General features: G+C 45.3%; 1 protein-coding gene across 1 annotated transcript in view; it reads left to right on the top strand.

Annotated features, from left to right (window-relative positions):
- CC2D1A (coiled-coil and C2 domain containing 1A) overlaps positions 1–12,369 on the top strand; it is a 3,016,164-nt gene that overhangs the window by 528,827 nt on the left and 2,474,968 nt on the right. The gene's annotated exons all lie outside the window — the stretch shown is intronic.

Below are 12,369 nucleotides of genomic sequence, written 5' to 3'. Positions count from 1 at the left end.
TGGCATCAGTAATCGCTCATTGCAGGCTTCAGGGAATCCAAATCTACCCTTACCTGGACGACTGCCTAATACAAGCGGACAACAAAAACAAGCTAGCAGAAGACTTGAAAAGAGTCATTTACCTTCTACAAGCCCTGGGATATACAGTCAATATAAAAAAGTCAAGGCTGATACCATCCCAAAAGATAACCTTTTTGGGTGCGGAGCTGGACACATCCAAACAAATGGCATTCCTAACAGTAGAAAAACAGGAGCAACTCCCTCTCTACTTCTTGGCATTAACAAAGCAAAACCATCTAACAGCAAGAAAAGTCCTACAGGCATTGGGCTTCATGGCATCCTACATAATATTGGTCCCACATGCCAGACTGCACATGAGAAAGCTACAGTGGTACCTAAAGAATTTATGGTCTCAGCACAAGCACAGCCTAGAAACTCACATTCCAATAATTCCATGCCTGAAGCAAGAATTCCACTGGTGGGCTCAGGCCTGTCAAACAAACAAAGGACTGCCCTTCCACAGCACTCAACCAAGCCAAACCATCACAACGGACGCCTCAGACCTCGGTTGGGGGGCCCACATGATGGACAAGTGCATACAAGGTTTATGGACTCAAGAGCAACTGCATCTACACATAAACCTAAAGGAAATGCTGGCAGTAAAACTGGCAATTCAGGCTTTCAAACCATTTCTTCGACCAGGCCAGTTGATGATAAGGACAGACAACACCACAGTTATGTGGTACATCAACAAGCAGGGAGGCACACATTCGTACCCTCTATGCCGGATGGCCCTGGACCTTTGGAATGTGGCCCTGAGTTACAACATTCAGTTACAAGCAATTTTTGTACCAGGAAAAGAAAACACTTTAGCAGACATGCTAAGCAGGACTACCACGGATGACCACGAATGGATGCTGCATCCGGACATCTTCAAAACCATAACAGGAAAATGGGGTCTCCCAGAAATAGACTTATTTGCATCCCCACACAATCACCAATTAAAGAAATTCTGCACCAGGACGTACCATCCACTGGCATAGAAGGTGGACTCCCTATCCTTCAGTTGGAAAAATCTGACAGCATATGCATTCCCACCACTTCCTTTGATGCACAAGGTGCTATTGAAGATCAAAGAGGACCGTCCAAGGATCATTCTGATAGCTCCAGATTGGCCAAGGCAACATTGGTACCCATTACTGAGGAGCATGTCTCGGGAACAGATGTGGCCCTTACCCCTAGTTCCCTTGCTGTTAACTCAGAACAACTACAACACCCTGCATCCAAACCTGAAAACTCTGCAACTGACTGCCTGGAACATTGCATAAGACAAATTAACCTGAATTTATCTCAAAGGGTTAAGGACATTATCTTAGAAGCTCGCAGACCTTCAACAAGGAAAACCTATTCAGCAAAATGGAAAAGATATCTCATTTGGAGTACTACTTAAGGGGAAGATGTGTCACTGGTAAACATAGCCAACATCCTGGAATACTTGGCAGAGCTATTCCACAAAGGCCTGTCCTACTCTTCCATTAAGATTCATGCATCAGCTATTTCAGCAGAATACGACTTGGATCCTCCAGTCTTCTCACATCCTCTGCTCAGGCAGTTTCTGAGAGGAATTAAAAATGTAAAGCCTCCTAGGAAGCCACCATTACCTGCATGGGACTTGAACTTTGTGCTAGAAAAATTGACACTTCCTCCTTTCGAACCAGCAGCAACAGCAGAATTGCAATACTTATCATGGAAAACTGCTTTCCTGCTGGCAAGCACTTCAGCAAGAAGGGTTTCTGAGCTACAGGCATTAATGGCAGTACAGCCCTTTTTGATCTTCCATCAAGATATATCCATGAGAACAAATCCTACTTTTATGCCTAAGGTGGTCTCCAGAGTATCTTTAAATCAGGCTATCCACCTACCTACATTCTTCCCCCACCCGCAGAACAGGGGAGAAAGACTGTTGCGTACCTTGGATGTACACAGACAATTACGCTACTACCTGGACAGGACCAAGAGCAATAGAAAAACTGACCAGCTACTGGTAGCATATGCAACAGGAATGGAAGGGAAAGCAATTTCAAAACAGACAATATCTAAGTGGATTGGAAATTGCATTAGATTTTGCTACTCCTACCATGGAAAGAAAACTCCAGAAAACATCAGGCCTCACTCTACAAGAGCTACAGCCACTACCACAGCTTTTCTACGAGGAGTGGCTACCAAAGACATTTTAGAGGCTGCTACTTGGAGCTCCGTGCATACATTTGCCAAGCATTATAATTTACCTTTATACTCTAGATCCCGAGCAGGTTTTGCCACTGCTGTTTTGCAAGGGATCTTAACTACACCATAACTCTACCTTTCCTCCTCCCCCAGTTTGGCTATGGTATTCTACCCATTTGTAAGGACTGCAGATGCATCCTTGAAGGACATAGTACAGTTTTGTACCTACCATAAATGTAGATGTCCGATAGGAATGCATCTGCAGTCAAGATTACCCACCCTCCTGTGGTACTCCTAGGGTATTTGCCCCTCTTATAGCTAGCTGGGAGAATGTATTATGGTGTATTTGTTTGTATATATGTACATACATGCTTATCTTTTGTTTGCTCTATAATATTTGGAATCATTGGCATTTATCCAAATTTAGTCCTCCTATAGGGCACCTGGCATCTGGGGCAAGAAACACTGAGGAAAATGGCGTCGGCTGATGCCTTTATACCCGAGTAACTGCAGCTATGACGTCGGGTGAAGTGCGACACCAGCCGAAGCCAGACCCAGACTTTGGAATCCGGCCGACCGAAGGGCTGCCTGACGACAGGACAACCCATTTGTAAGGACTGCAGATGCATTCCTATCGGACATCTACATTTATGGTAGGTACAAAACTGTACTTTCTATTCCATCTGTCAGGCTTTTGTACCGAAAACACTGCGTAGTATGCTTTCTTCTTTAGTGTTGCTTCTGGAGAATCAGTGACTTAAGCTCCTCACTAAAGATACTGTGGAGGGAACTTCCCGCCCTGAGGGTCAGCCATTAGGGAAGAAGAAGGCTAAGAAACCTTGGCCAGAATCTTCTGCCGGACATTTCTCTCAAGGTGAGTGAATGCCTGGAGGTTCACCTGGCTTTATCTTATTCCTCTGCAGCAACTGAGCTGGAGGCCAGTGGAGATCTGGCTTTAACCACGTCCAATGAAGCTTTGCAGATGCATGTTTTGGACGTTCAGGGGAACCACAGTTGATTATTTCCAAGGAGCCTAGGGTTCTTCCTCAGATTTTAGTCAGAGAAATCATCCTTTCTATTACTATTATTGAATGCCGTCCTAGGTCAGAACCTTCTAAGTTTTATAAGGCAGACGTCCCATTAAAGAAATAAAACTAAAGATGTTTCTCCTGCCCCTAAGGATCCACAGAATGAGTGGCATGCCTTCACTCAGGGTTTGTTTATTGCTTTGATGGCAGTGAAAACCTCCTCAGGGTGTTCCTGTTCCAGCTCCACCTTTGTCCTCTACTTCACTTAAAAGACCCAGGGAACAGGATTCCTCTGAAGAGGAGCTGGATTCAGATGAGGAATCCCTTGCTTACTCTTCTCAAATGCCTTATCCTTTGCTCTTCCTCTGACCTATTGTCCAATCTACCAGTCTTGATACTCCCTTTGAAAAGATTTCTTCTAGGCTCACAATGTCTAGGTGATGACAGCCATTAGGGGTACTATGAGTTCCTTCAGATAGAACCTCCTAAACCTTCTGCTATTCCTCCTGTTTTGGCTGCTTTGGCGGATGCGTTTTCCAATGCCTCTAAAGCTCCTGATTCTTATCCCTCTGCTCCCAAAAAAACAGGTTCTGTAGGGTGTCTGAGGACTGTAACGTTTTGTACAAATGTCCTGCTGCTGACCTCTAAGTGGTGTCTGTAGCCTCTGGACAAGCCCTCTCAGTTGCTTCCTTCGCCTAAGTTACTGCCTTCAGATAAAGACAGCAAAACCGTGGAAAGAGTAGATAAGGTTTACACCTCTTCTACCTTGGCTTTTAGGGCTATTAATTATCAGCCCCATATGTCCAGGTATGTGTTGGCTCTTTTATCTCAGGCTTGTCAGTTTTTTTTCTGATATTCCAGACTCTGAGGATAAAACATCTGCTCTTTCCCTGTTAGGGGCCTCCTCACAGGTGGTTTGTCATTCCATAAAGTGTAGTTATGATGCAGCAGATGCCACTTTCTAGTGCTGCTGCTTTTGGGTAAGTGAAGAGGAAGTATTCCTGGCTTCAACTTCAAGCTTTGCTTGATGATATTAAGGCTAAGTTGATGGATGGCCATCATGGTAATAAACGTTTGGTGAAGCTGCTGCTGATATGTTTAAGCCCCTTCAAGCTAAGGGAAAAGCTTTACAGGAACTCAAACATGTTTTTCTCCTTTTCCTAAATTACAGAGAAACTACCCCAATAAGCCAGACTTTGCTCGCAGACAGTCTCACCCTTTTCCTAAGGGCTAAAAGTGTGGCAAGCGGGCTCCTTCTGCTAAGGCTACTCAGACTCCAAGGACTCCAAAGTCCTTTCCAGATAAGTCAGGTGCTGTCTATCCATTTCTTCCCAACCACATTCCTTTTTCTCTTCACCTTTCTCTGTCTTCCTGTTTGGGTACAAATTACTCTGGATTCTTGGGTTCTGTCCATTATTCAGCATGCATGGTGTGGAAATCCCTTCCCCCTTTTATGGGTATTCCTCAGCCTCCTCAGGAACAGCTCCCCTTTTTCCCCAGAGGTGCTTTGAGATGTTTTGACTCATGGTACTGTTGAAGAGGTGCCTTTGTCCCAAAGTGGGGGGGGGGGGGTTACTCCAGGATATTTCTAGTACTCAGAAAAGAGGGTACTTGGAGACCAGTTCTAGACCTCTCTCATCTAAACACTTTTCTGAAGGTGCCCACTTTTCAATATTGTCCTTTTAGACTTAATTCTGTCTTTTGCTTCCTCAAGCTTGTATGGTGTCTCTGGATCTCAAGGATGCTTATCTCCATATTTCGATCCATCCCCTTTTCAGGAAGTTTTTGCATTTCTCTGTTGCTTTCTTTCCTTTTCAGTTCTGTGCTTTGCCCTTTCTACTGCCCCAAGGGTATTCGCCAAATGCCTTGCTCCTATGATTGCTTTTTGCAGGTTTCTGGGGATCCAAGTATTTTCCTACTTGGGTGACCTGCTGCTTCAGGCATCCTCTCCAGAGAACCTACTGAAAAATCTGCATTTTGCCATCTCTCTTCTTCAGAGCCTGGGGTTTACAATAAATTTCAAAAGTATTCTCTGACTCCTTCTCAGGACCATGTTTTTCTCAGTTGCAGGATTCAGACAGTGCCTATATTGGCATCCCTACCTCCTCCCAATGCCTTAACTCTCATTTCTTTTTTTCAAACTCTTTTTTTCTCTGGCCTCCATTACAGCCAAGAAGTTTCTGAGAGCTCTGGGTTTCATGGCATCCACCACCCCTATGCTCCCTCTGGCTAAATTTCACATGAGAAAGTTTAACTGGTTCCTGAAGTCAGTTTAGCTTCAACATGTACTTCCTCTAGAGTTTGTAATTCCTCTTCTACCTTATCTCAAGAAGGAACTTCACTTGTGGATCCAGCGGTTGTCTCTAAATCCAGGGCTCCCCTTTCATCCCCATCTTCCCTCTCGGGAGCTGTTCACAGATTCTTTAGACATGGGATAGAGAGCAGCTTTTAGCTCCCTAAAGGTACAGAGAGGGTCTGGTCGTCTCTTCAACAGAAAGAGCACATCAGTGTCAAAGAGATGAGCCCTTCTGCTGGCTCTTCAGGATTTTCATCCTGTCTTCTCCCCGTGACGTCTCAAAGTTTTTTACAGACAATATCACAGTGATGGGGTATATAAACTAATGGGGGAACAAGATGTAACCTTCTGTGCCGGTTGGCACTCCTGAGATGGGATCTGCTGTCCAGTATCAAGTGACTCTTCAGGCTGTTCACATTCCCTCAGGTCAAAACGTTGTGGTAGACAATCTGAGCAGGTCCTTAAAATGGATGCTTCACAGGGACATGTTTCTGGACATTATTCACCAGTGTGGTACTCCTCAAGTAGATCTGTTTGCCTCTCCTCTGAACAGACTTCTTTTTTGTGCCATTCCTAGGTCCTCTGGTGTGGGAGGTGGATGCCATCTCTTTTTCTTGGAAGGGGATATTTCTTTATGCTTTCCCTCCCCTCCCCTTCCCCTCATTCCAGAAGTCCTGTTCAAAATTCAACAAATCTTGTTGGTGACTCCATTTTGGCTGAGAGAACATTTGGTTCCCTCTTCTGCATTTAGCCAAGGGCAGTCATCACATGTTACCTCACAGGGTGAACTTGTGCAAGACAAAGGATCTCTTATCCATCCCCACCTGTCCACTCTTCGACTGACACTGTGGGTGATAGGATTTTGATTCCACATAGACACCTTTTTTCTGAGGATGTGCTTAAGGTCCTGCAGCAGGCCAGGAAACCTAGTACTAGGAAATCCTACTTATCTGAATGGAAGAGGTTTTATGATGTCCTTCAAGGATGCATCTGCAGTCCTAACATATGGGTTGTCCTGCCTCAGGCAGCCCTTCGGTCGGCCGGATTCCAAAGTCTGGGTCTGGCCTCGGCTGATGTCGCACTTCACCCGACATCATAGCTGCTGTTTGTTGGGTATAAAGGCATCAGCCGACGCCATTTTCCTCAGTGTTTCTTGCCGCGCGGTGCCCGAAGCAGAAGCTGTTCGCAAGTGCCGGTCGGTCAGATCCAGAGATTTCTACTACCAAAGACTTCTAAAAAGCTAAGTACCCCGTTGGGGACTCTTTCTTGCCTCAGCCGATGTCAGACAAAGTAAATAATTGTTTAACTTGTGGGAAACAAATACCTCATAAAGATTTCCACTCTTACTGCCTTCCTTGCTTAGGCCCAGACCACGACGTATCAGCTTGTCTAGCCTGTGCTTCCTTCAACCGACGGATGCTTAGACGTCGGTCGGAGTTTGCAGAGGAGTTTTTTGGTCCCGCTTTTGCATACAAAATGCAGTCGGAGACTCTGACTACACAATTAGTTAAAAAGCGCAAGGAAAAGGACCGACACTCGCGGCCCGCGGTTTCGGCTGAAACCACGGTTAGGCCAACCGTGAGTGTCTCGGTTTCGGCTGAAACCGAGCCCTCGGTTCTTCCTTCGGCCGAAAGCATGCCTCCGATAGCCGAGGCCTCACACAGCATGGCTGAATCTGCTACTGAATTTACTGCTACAGAAGCAGGCACCCAGGATTTGTCAGACACTATTCCTTTAGACATATCTACCCCTGCACGTGGGGCTGCTAGACCCCCTGCATCTATGTCTATCAAGGCTTTTGCCAGGGCTAAAGCAGCTAAATCTTCTAAGGCCTTACCTGCTAAATCTCCCTCACAAAGGCCTACCTCTAGTTCCCAAATACTCAGCCTGGCTGAGGATCTCATTTCTTTGATCAGGGGATCCCAACCTCACCCAGACAGGGCCTCTCAGCCCCCTTCAGATAAGAGGCCTAGGACTGAACCCCCGGAACCTGTCTCTCCAGACTATTCCTCGGATGACTCAGACCCTCACGAAGGCCCATATTCTCCTTATGAGGATTCTGATGCAGAAGACTCCATTCCTTCTGCTTCTCCTCCTGAAGAATTTTCTTTTGGGGAAACCTTACATGCTATGAGGGAACACTTCCAATGGCAGGGCCAGGATTTTTCAGATTCAAGGAAAAGGCTAAGGACTTTTTTACACTTACCACAGCATAGGCCTTTAGCCATTCCTCCAGTACTAACAGTTGTTGATGATGCATATAATGATGCTTGTACTGCCCCTGATTCTCTTCCTCCGGCCCCTGCCAAGCCTGACAGATATTATAGGGTTCCGGACACACACTACCGTTTGTATAAGGCTCCTGTTGCAGACCCTGAAACCATTTCACAGGGCCCTAAAGGTGTGGCAGCTGCCTCTGCCAAAACCCTCTTCCCTCTGAAAGGGAATCTAGAGCATTAGAGAGATGGGGTAAAAAGGTTTATACTTCTGCTACTCTTTCGGCCAGGGCCTTAAACTGTCAATTTCACATGATTCAGTACCAGGAATTTTTGTTAGACCAGCTAAATAAAAAACTGTCCTCTCCTGAACCTGTAGACCGCAAGTCCCTTCAGGATTTGGTACATAACTCTCAGCAGGTCAGTAACCATTTTTTAAAATGTGGCTATGATGCACTGGAGGCTTCCTTTAGATCAGCTAGGACTGGCACAGTGATTCGAAGGCATGCCTGGTTAAAAGAACAATCCTTACCAGACCATGTTAAGTCAAAACTCCTAGATGCTCCCATGGAGAAACAAAGTTTGTTTGGCTCCCCTGCACAGGAGGTTCTAAAGAAGGTGGAAGAAAAAGCAAAATCTGTCCAAACAGTCAAGGATTTCTTACAGGTCCAACCTCCGAGGTTTAGCAGAAATTGGCCTTCGAAAATTGGTCCTTTCCAGACAACTCCAGAGCACAGAGAGGCAGAAATAGACGCCCTAGAGGCAGAGGTCAATCTAGGGGTGCCTACAGGGGACATCAGTGGCAACCTACCAACCAGAGAAGTACTGCCACAGATTCAACTACAACCACTTCCACAGGGCAGACACAATGACTTGGCTCTGGTTCCGCCTACCAGGGAACAACTGGAAGCACCCTTGGGCGGAAAGCTAGCCTTATTTTCCGACAACTGGCATTACATCACAGGAGACAAATGGACTTTACAAACAATAGACAAGGGCTACAGGTTTCACTTCCACACTCTACCAAAAAAGAGAGGAATGCCAAACCTACCACCAAGCCAAAAAACAGACGCTCTAAGACAAATCAACAACTTACTAAGGATGAGAGCTATAGAAAAGGTACCGCCTATGGAGCAAGGCCAAGGATTTTACTCCAGGCTTTTCCTTGTACCAAGAAAAGAAAATCAATGGAGACCTATTCTCGACTTGTCCGCAGTGAACACATACCTCATTGTGCCAAAATTCAAAATGCTGACCCTCCAGCAACTTCTTCCCATGCTGGGCAAGGAGTCTTGGCTGGTGACTCTAGATCTCAAGGAGGCAAACCTGCACGTCCCTATACGACCAGATTGCAGAAGACACCTCAGATTTCTTGCAGGATCAGAGCATTATCAATTCTCAGCATTGCCCTTTGGCTTATCTACTGCGCCCAGAGTATTCACGAAATGCCTGGCATCAGTAATTGCTCATTGCAGGCTTCAGGGAATTCAGATTTACCCATACCTGGACGACTGCCTAATACAAGCGGACAACAAGGAAAAATTAACAAAAGATTTGGAAAATGTCATACAACTGTTGCAAGCCTTGGGATACACAGTCAACATGCAAAAGTCAAGACTAGTACCATCCCAAAGGATAACATTCTTGGGTGCAGAACTGGATACATCAACTCAAATGGCTTTTCTCACAGAAGAAAAACAAAAGCAACTACCAGTCTACTTCATGACATTAACAACACAAACTCAGCTTACTGCAAGGAAAGTCCTGCAAGCCCTGGGTTACATGGCATCCTGCATAATATTGGTTCCGCATGCCAGATTGCATATGAGGAAGTTGCAATGGTACCTAAGGAATGTATGGTCTCAACACAAGCACAGTCTAGAAGCCCAGATTCCAATAATCCCATGCCTGAAGCAAGAATTCCTGTGGTGGGCTCAGGCCTGTCGGTTGAACAGAGGATTGCCTTTTCACAAACCTCATCCAAGCCAAACCATCACCACGGACGCCTCAAACCTAGGATGGGGGGCACACATGGTGGACAAGTGTATACAAGGCCTATGGACCCAAGACCAGCTGAATCTACACATAAATCTAAAGGAGATGCTGGCAGTGAAACATGCGATCCAGGCATTCAGACCACTCCTTCAACAGGGTCATCTGTTGATAAGGGCGGACAATACCACAGTCATGTGGTACATCAACAAACAGGGAGGTACACATTCATATCCTCTATGCCGGATGGCAATGGATCTGTGGAATGTGGCCCTGAATCTCAACATTCAACTTCAGGCCAGATTTGTACCAGGAAAAGAAAACTCTCTAGCAGACACCTTAAGCAGAACTACCACGGATGCTCACGAATGGATGCTGCATCCAGATATCTTCAAAGCCATAACAAAGAAATGGGGACTACCACAGATAGACCTGTTCGCCTCCCCACACAACCACCAATTGAAGAAATTCTGCACAAGAGCATACCACCCACTTGCTTGGAGGGTGGACTCCCTTTCCTTCAGCTGGAAAAACCTGATAGCATATGCATTTCCACCTCTTCCCTTGATGTACAAAGTTCTACTGAAGATCAGAGAGGATCAACCAAGGGTAATTCTGATAGCTCCAGACTGGCCGAGGCAACATTGGTACCCGCTACTGAGGAGCATGTCTCGGACACACGCATGGCCACTACCTCTATGCCCCTTACTACTAACACAGGACAACTACAAGATCCTACATCCAAACTGGAAAACACTGCAGCTAGCTGCCTGGAATATTGCATAAAACAAAATAACCCAGGTTTATCTCAGAGGGTTAAGGACATTATCCTGGAGGCATGCCGACCCTCCACAAGGAAGACTTATTCAGCCAAGTGGAAAAGATACCTCATTTGGAGTGCAGCAAAGGGAGAAAATGTCTCATTGGCAAACATAGCACACATCCTGGAATATTTAGCAGAGCTGTTCCACAATGGCCTGTCTTACTCCTCCATTAAGATTCATGCATCAGCAATTTCAGCAGAATACAACATGGATCCTCCTGTCTTCTCTCATCCTCTACTCAGGCAGTTCTTGAGAGGAATCAAAGTGTAAAACCTCCAAGGAAACCACCTTTACCTACATGGGATCTCAACTTTGTGCTGGAAAAGTTAACACTTCCCCCTTTTGAACCAGCAGCAACAGCAGAATTACAATTCTTGTCTTGGAAAACTGCTTTCCTGCTAGCAATTACTTCAGCAAGAAGGGTATCTGAGTTACAGGCATTAATGGCAGTACAACCCTTCCTTATCTTCCATCAGGACAGAGTCTCTCTGAGAACTAACCCTACCTTTATGCCAAAAGTGGTCTCCAGAGTATCATTGAACCAAGCGATTCATTTACCTACATTCTTCCCCAACCCACAGAACAGGGGGGAAAGACTGCTACATACCTTGGATGTACACAGACAATTACGCTACTATCTGGACAGAACTAGGACCACCAGAAAAACTGACCAGCTTCTGGTAGCATATGCAACAGGAATGCAAGGAAAAGCAATTTCAAAACAGACAATCTCAAAATGGATAGGAAATTGCATTCGATTTTGCTATTCTTTTCATGGAAAGACAACTCCTGATAATATCAGACCTCATTCCACAAGAGCTACAGCCACCACTACAGCTTTTCTACGAGGAGTGGCTACCAAAGACATTTTAGAAGCTGCTACTTGGAGCTCCTTGCATACATTTGCCAAGCATTATAATCTACCCTTATACTCTAGATCCCGAGCACGTTTTGCAACTGCTGTTTTGCAAGGGATCTTAACTACACCATCTTTATCTTAGTGCCTCCTCCCCCAGTTTGGCTATGGTATTCTACCCATATGTTAGGACTGCAGATGCATCCTTGAAGGACATAGTACAGTTTTGTACCTACCATAAATGTAGATGTCCGATAGGTATGCATCTGCAGTCAGGATTACCCACCCTCCTTCCCTCTGTGGTATTCCTAGGGTATTTACCCCTCTTTTAGCTAGCTGGGGGAATCTATTATGGTGTATTTGTTTGTATATATGTATATATATATATATATATATATATATATATATTTTACTATTGTTTGCTCTCTACTGTTTGGAATTATTTGCATTTATCCAAATTTAGCCTTCCTAGAGGGCACCTGGCATCTGGGGCAAGAAACACTGAGGAAAATGGCGTTGGCTGATGCCTTTATACCCAACAAACAGCAGCTATGACGTCGGGTGAAGTGCGACATCAGCCGAGGCCAGACCCAGACTTTGGAATCCAGCCGACCGAAGGGCTGCCTGAGGCAGGACAACCCATATGTTAGGACTGCAGATGCATACCTATTGGGCATCTACATTTATGGTAGGTACAAAACTGTACTTTTTGTGTCTCTCATAACCTGGATCCACTTTCTATGGATGTTCCTTTGGTTCTTTATTATCAATATGAATTGCTCAATTCTGGGTTGGCTTATTCTGTTAAGGCCCACTTATCAGTTGTCTCTATTTGTCTGCCTTTATCTCCTCCTTTTGTTTCTAGATTTGAAGTTAAACAATTCCTTAAAGGTGTCCTTGATATTAGGCCTCCCAGGAAGCCTTTTCCTCC

This window comes from Protopterus annectens, chromosome 15.part0 (assembly GCF_019279795.1).
Source record: "Protopterus annectens isolate FY-2018-M chromosome 15.part0, PAN1.0, whole genome shotgun sequence".
In the NCBI taxonomy this organism is placed as follows: Eukaryota; Metazoa; Chordata; order Ceratodontiformes; family Protopteridae; genus Protopterus; species Protopterus annectens.
Note: the sequence above shows the minus strand (reverse complement) of the source record. Positions and strands in the feature narration are given on the sequence as shown.